Below are 7,540 nucleotides of genomic sequence, written 5' to 3'. Positions count from 1 at the left end.
TTCCCATACCGGGAATCGAACCCGGGCCTTCTGGGTGAAAGCCAGATATCCTAGCCACTAGACCATATGGGACATATAAAAAGAGTGTAATATGACCTTCTGTGCCAAGGACAACACAGCAATAATAAAATTCACCTATTTGGATGTTAACTGTAAGTATCTATTGAAAATATCTTAATACCTACTAGATTATACTCAATGCTCTAGGACAAATCGGAATATCTTTTCTATTTGAATGCAGAGAATCGTCTCGGAACTGTAAGCAAAGCAGGAGAATTTTTTCATTTTCACCCGAATGCGGTCGCAATACAACCGACAAGAAAGCAATAAATATTATCTCGGCGGTAATTTTATTACCGCAATTTGACTATATATTTCAAAAGTGTCCAGGGTTTGTGTAAACCAAACGTTCCACACCGGATGCTTTATGGCTCCAGTGAGTTATGAGGTCCATATGAGGAAAATTACGGACAATAAATATTCACGAAAATAATATGCAAAATTGTGAAGTCAAGGCAATGAGCGGTTTTTCCAAATACACGAACCAAACGTTCAAGCAGAGCTGTCAGGCTATGGCGAAAATCTTAACTAACGAAGATGAGAATTCTTCACGCATAAATTAAAGACTGTCCCAGGGGAGCATTTTTGTTGAAAATTATATTTATTATTTAGGCGTTCAGCAGCTAACGGTGTATACTCACTACGGCATCATAAATAACTCTTTTCTATGAAGATTAGCTATAAGAAAGGGGTAGACAAAATTTCTATTTTTAGGCGTCTAACAAGAGAAAGGGTTTTTCATTTTCATAACCGGATTGGTTTTTCGTACTTCACTTAGCGTTAGAAGAAACTTCGAATGTGAAATTAATAATATGGCACAGGAAAACGCGATTGTGTCCGGTGACCGTCGCCTAACTTATCAGCCGCAGTCAACCGATTCCATCCGGTCAGACTAGTGCTGCGACTGCGATCTGCGACGCCGCCGCGTCAGTCAGTGTACTACACGATCCCGTATCAGCTTTGTTTGTTTGCAATCTTGATGAAGAGGGTCCTTACGTAAACATTGAAGCTCGTTCGAGCGAGGCGCGTAAAACTAAACAAAGATCATTTTCCGCAATCATTTCGCAAGCGTAATCTTCGAGTCAGTCCTACGTTAGTGGCTTGTGACCCTTGGTTGCACTTTGTATGTGGGGAAAATAAGAAAAGAAACGAAGTTGTTAAGGGTTACTAAGTGTGTCCTTTGGGTAATCTATGCACTTCCATCAACTTCAACTGCAATGAATGGGTGCAATGCTGATTATTTGCTAATAATACCTCGTTACTTGATGCGGATTTGCAATTTAATTGGTGGAATTGTTTTCTAAGCAACCAAACAATATTGAATGAAATCTGTACAGTTGTTATCAGTGATCGGTAATTAATTACTGCCTATTATTGTTATAGCTTCGTTTTTTTTCAAGAAAATTGTTTTGTTTAGGCTTTCATTTAATTTGAATAATAATCATAGTTTTCGTAAAACAATACAATCAGCTACTAGGGCACGTACAATACATAATTTAAATTTGCACAATTCAATCAAATATCCAAACCAGAACCAAACCGAAACACCATGCGTCTCCATTCCATTATCGCAACCTTACTTCTTTGGTAGTCGAATCACAGAAACACGAAAAAATGTATTTTTTTTTAAGTTTGGAGTCAATGTTTTTTTTGAACGGTTCATTAAAATATAATTCATGGATAGCAACATCATTAAAATAGGTTCAATATTTTCAATATTTTGTGTATCTCAACGCAGTAATACCGAAGAAAGTAAGGAATCATGACTAAACTTTGAACCTAGTTTGGATTGAGGGCGTTTCATTTGCATCATTGCACCAGTTAGCAAGCTATAAACCTAAGGTGGGACACCCGACCATTCAGAAGAATGTTTTGGCGTGGAAAAAGAGAATAATCGCAGGATGGCGAATCTAATAGTTCTTATCACGAGCTTTGGGGTGCAATTAGACTTTAAATCAAAGTTGACATTGGTCTAGAAATTAAAGATTGAACTGGACTAGAAATTAGAGTTGAAATTGAACTTGAAATCGGACTTGACATAGGACATTAAACAAGACTTGAATTTGGACTAACTAGGGCTTGAAACTTTACTTCACATTGAACTGAAATTTGGACTTAAAATTGTATTCGAAATTGGTTTGCAAGTTTTACTTGAAATTAGACATGGAATCGGACTTAAAAAAGAATTGATATTTTTCACAGAAGTGGACTTGAAATTTTGTTTGCAGTTGGAATTGAATTAGACTATCCTGCATTAGTTTTGACTGAATTAGAATTAGTCTCCCTGCGTTAGATTGGACCGAAATGATCACCATATACTGCTTACCAAAATTTTCCACCTACAAAAGCTTGAAAGCGGTTCGTTTTCTTGCTATTTAAGACGAAAAATACGATTTTCTCAAAACACCCCTCATTTTATTTTCAAATAAATATGCCTAAAATGTTTGCCAGAAAATTCTGCATAAGATTCACCTAACTAGAAAACATAATATTGGTAGTTTGGGAGATATTGCGTTTTGAAAATATGGGGTAAGTGTAATTCTATCTCAAGTGTTAGTGAAGTTATGTTTAAGCACGTTTATTTGATGTATTCGAACATTTTTATGTCTAAATGATGTATTGTGAGATTTCCAGAAATTAGTATAGGTTTCGCAAAGTTCACAGAGCTGCGGCCTCCTGAGTGTTTCTTGAGTGCTTCCGGCACTCATACGGCTTGTGTTTGCGCGATACATCAGAATTTCATTGAAGATAATTCGCGAGGTTTCAAGATTTTTAAATGTTACAGAGACCTATTGAAACTGAATATTTGTAGTCCGCCTCCAGAATCATGCTCTTTTAATAGCTGTGTAAATGTATCTTGTGACGATTTAGACACAATAAGATAACTGATTTAGTCATTTTTGAATGACAACGTATTTGAAGAAATTTCCTTCAAGCAATAGACACACCAAGAAAGATGCTGAAACAAAGGTTAGTTTTTTATTGATTTTAAATTTAAAACATTCATCTCTCACGAAGGTTAGCGAATCGTTTGTCGTTTGTCGTCATGTTCGAAAGCCCGACTTTATTGCCAAAAAATAGGCCGAATTCAATCGTTATACTCGGGACAACCTACGCCAAGGAGAAGTGCTCGTAGTTGCAGACTTCTTCGAGAATTTATTATTCGTGTTCCAGGATAGCGTACAACAATCTGCAAGCGACCATTCACCCGTTTGCTGCTTACTACTTATTATCAAGGAAAAGTTATACCGCTGAGCTCCGTCACTATTTCCGATACCCTCGGGCATAGCACAACTAATTTTTTACGCTTTTCAGAAACAGTAGATAGGTATACCATTAGATTTTTGAAAGATCGCATTGATCAGTTAATAAAAATAATTTATTTCTCCGACGATGCTGGGTCCCAGTATAAAAATAGACGTAATTTCGTTAACCTGCTTCACCATCCAAATAATTTTCGTTTTCCGGCCGAATGGCATTGCTATGCCACAGCGCATGGGAAAGATCCTAGCGATGAACTAGGAGGAACGTTGAAAAGATTGGCAACACGAACAATTTTGCAAGGAATAACAATTCAAACACCGAACCAGTAATATGATTGGGCACTAACAAACTGTAATTTAAATGTCCAATTTGTGACAAGGAAACAACTCTCCGCCAGATTCACCTCTACGATACCTATTCCAGGAATTCGTGGAATGCAGTCAGCAATTCCTGATGGTTAGGGTTGGGATACCGCGAGTACCGGAGCCGGCAATACCGGAACTACCGGCCGATTTGCCAGTACCGAAATACCGGTACTGACACGGCGGAGTACCGGTTCTGGAAAGCGCGCATCCACCTGGTCAGGGTCTACCCCGAAGTCGACGGTATCTGAAAATAGTTTTGGTTACTCTTTCGTCGGGCATTCTGGCTACGAGCCCAGCCCACAGCAGCCTGCCATTTCATGCTACTTTAACTATATCAGCATATTTGTGTACTTGATAAAGCTCGTGTGTACAGCAATCGGGGCCTGCCACAAAAGACGATCATTAAGACTGTCGCAGTGGCCTTTTAACCCAATGCCCTTCTGGCATACAAAAAAAAAGCTCGTGGTTCATGCGTGCGCACCACATTTCATTTTCCATTTTGCCGCTAAGTATAGATCGCATATCAGGTTTCTTTATCATCCATATTTCATGTCTGTAACGGCTCACCGGGAGGTTTAGTGTTGTGTAGAGCGCCAGTTTGGTGTTAATTTGCGAACTACGGGACTTCAGCTGGCTACACATTCCGTAGAAAACCCGATCCGCCAATACGTTTGATTATATCATACGCCGCCTTAAAGTATTGTGACCCTCACAAAAACCAGCTTGGTGTTTGCCGACGAAGGACTCCGCTGAAGCTCTCGGTCTACAGAATAGGGTACTGGAGAGCACTTTATATGGAGAATTAAGCAATGTAATCCCGCGATAGTATTTGCACTCGATGTTCTTTTTTAAAAAATATAGCAATATGAGGCCATTTAACCACTCCTGCGATCTTTGTTCTTCGTCCCAAATCTTCATAATGATCGGGTGGATTGCTTCATGCAGCCGTTCGCTCCCCGCTGTTACCTGGCTGCTACCGCCGTTTTGTCAGTAAGCAGGCTGTCAGCAACACTATCAGCACTGTCATTGCACCTCACAGGCGTGGCTCCTCACCTCTTGAACAGACACTCTAGTTCACACCACCTAGCTTAGATTTGCGAGGAACCGCTAGTTAGGGGCCTGAATGAACCAAAAGCTATATTTACCTTACCTAAACTAAATGCACTTAATTCAAAACTGGATGATTGAAAACTATACTTTTCAATGCTCTGAGTATAGTTTGTTCTACTGCGCCTCTCGGAAGGCCATTTTTAGTGTCTAGCAATTCTGTTACTAAAATTTGTTGAATGCAGTCAGCAATTCCTGATGGTTAGGGTTGGGATACCGGGAGTACCGGGACCGGTACCGGTACTACCGGCCGATTTGCCAGTACCAAAATACCGGGACTGGCACAGCAGAGTACCGATTCTGGAATGCGCACATCCACCTGTTCAGGGTCTGTCCCGAAGTCTACGGTATCTTCCTGGTTCTCTACTGAAAATAGTTTTGGCTACTCTTTCATCGGGCATTCTGGCTACGAGCCCAGCCCACAGCAGCCTGCCATTTCGTAATACTTTAACCACAGACAAACAGACATAACACTCGTTTTCCATTCTTCGTACCGATTAAACCATTTCATAATTTCAAATTTAGGCTTAGTTGGGAATATCTCCGTTTTGGTCAAAGCGGCGCTTTTTGACGAAAGATGGGAAATTCTCTATAAAAAATACTTGCTAGTTCGAGGGATTCTCCTGTTGCTATTTGACATTTGGGAATGTCGATCATAGATGGTGCTAGTGTTCAGGCTAAATGTGAGGTATGATAATTTTTGTTGATTTTTCTTCCATACCTGATTTGGTGCGATTATATCTAGTTCCTTTTGGTCCACCCTCTGTTCAAGTATAATAGAGATGCACTGCTGCATACATAACATAAGGTGGCAACATATTCCCATCAGCAGAACCGGCAAACATCACGGAATAGGCACTTTTCGAATGATCCATAACACGTTCCACGTGATTCTGGCCTTTCTTGACAATCACTTTTGTCGATTCTGGGTCATCGGTGAAATTGGTCTCATCATAATTGATAATATTTTCCGCCGAAATTCCGCTTCCTTTTATTACGGCTGGGCTTACCTTGGCGCGGTTTCACTTAATTTTGGGCCACCCGTAATGGAAGCTGTTTCTTCATTCGGTTCATAAATCCAGAAATCCAGTCATCACCGGGAAGATTGTTGACAAACCTTGTGTTACATTTGTTTTCTTCCCAGTAGTTCTGGATTAGATGCTTGACATCCGATGCCTTCTACGGAAATCCCCATTCACCAGCAAACCGTATTATTGCACTTAACTCATTTCTTTCTGTTTGACTATGGAAGTATGGCCTGGTCTCCGTTTTTCCGCGAGTGAAGTCCTTTAACTTTGTTGTAGAGAGTTCCGAGCAGCTTCACAGAATGTTTGTCCTTTTTCACTGCTAGCACCGCCATTTCGACTGTTTCGGTAGAATAGTTGAAATATGTCCTTGCACCCAATCGTTTCTGGTAGGTTCGAGTCATTTTGAACGAAATCAAAACTATTTAACTCGGTGTATAAAATATTCAATGTTTTCTATGAACGCCGAATGAAAATGTCTAAGCCTGCTGTGGTTAGCCGATGCGTTTGAAATCTAGGTTGTCTGGTTAGGCAAGACTGTTTTTTGTGTGTTTTTAATAAATCCATTTTTTTCTATTTGTTTCAATAAATCTGATAGCTATTTCAGCTTGGGGAATGTTAACCCTCTAACGGGTAAGACCGTCTAGAGACGGCCTTCGCTTTTGGAGCTCCAGAGCCGCATACGAAATTTGTTTTTAATTGGCAATATGCAAAATGTGTTCAGAACAGATTTCTTGACATTTTGATACTAATATCATAACATTCTGACCATGCATTCAAAAGTTATCATTTTTCAAAAACAAAAATTCCGAAAATAATTAATGCGCGAATATTCCCTTTTTTACTTTTGAAGGAAAAGGACATCTAGAACAAAATGATTGACCTAAACAATTTTTCTATGAGTAAATCTCATGCATTATTTTAATTTTTTAATATATCTGAATTGAAAAAATATCTGGGCAGAGTGTTAGACATGAAAAAAGAAAAGGAGAAATTGGACTTTTTCTTACCTGGCGCTCCTCCAGATAATTATTTTTGCATGAAAATCAGAATGTAAGGTTTTTTATGTGTACTTTCATGATAAAATAGTCATTAGCTTGATCGCATCGTTTTTACGGTGTTGCCCGTTAGAGGGTTAACTGGATGTGAGTAGATATGTTTAATGTGAATTGAAAACGTTTTGATGTGTAACAAATATGTTTGTTTACCATGCTTAAAAATTGAAACGAAATTAATATCCAGATAAATACCAATTTATGACCAATGTAATCAGCAAGTTGTGTAGGACTATTGAAGTACCTTTAGATGTTTGTTCAACATACCATATAATTAATTTTTTAATTAATTTCATGAAACCTTCAAAAATTACAGTTTGATTTCATTTTTGCATTTGATCAATTTCTCCCCGGTGATCAATTTTGTCCCCGGATCACGGTACTACACACTATTCTAAACTAGTTTGCAGTGCTCCTTCCTCTCTTATAAATTATGTTATTTACTAAATAATTCTTATCAAAGGAAAATGCCATACACAATTACACAAAGGGCATAGAGGGATTATGCTTGTACGTCATCAATAAATGCTTCGCCGAATTCGCGGAAAAGTAACGACAATCAAACTTTCTTCTTTTCTTCTCTCCTTAATCATCTACTTTTTTTCCTTTTGCATATCCTCTCTCGTTCATGAAACAACGCACAGTGACACTCTCAAAAAATACT

General features: G+C 38.8%; 1 non-coding gene across 1 annotated transcript; it reads right to left on the bottom strand.

Annotated features, from left to right (window-relative positions):
- Trnae-uuc (transfer RNA glutamic acid (anticodon UUC)) lies at nt 1–72 on the bottom strand. The gene has a single exon. It is a non-coding gene; the product is annotated as a tRNA-Glu (tRNA).
- Between the last annotated feature and the right edge of the window lie 7,468 nt (nt 73–7,540).

This window comes from Sabethes cyaneus, chromosome 3 (assembly GCF_943734655.1).
Source record: "Sabethes cyaneus chromosome 3, idSabCyanKW18_F2, whole genome shotgun sequence".
NCBI lineage: Eukaryota > Metazoa > Arthropoda > Insecta > Diptera > Culicidae > Sabethes > Sabethes cyaneus.
Note: the sequence above shows the minus strand (reverse complement) of the source record. Positions and strands in the feature narration are given on the sequence as shown.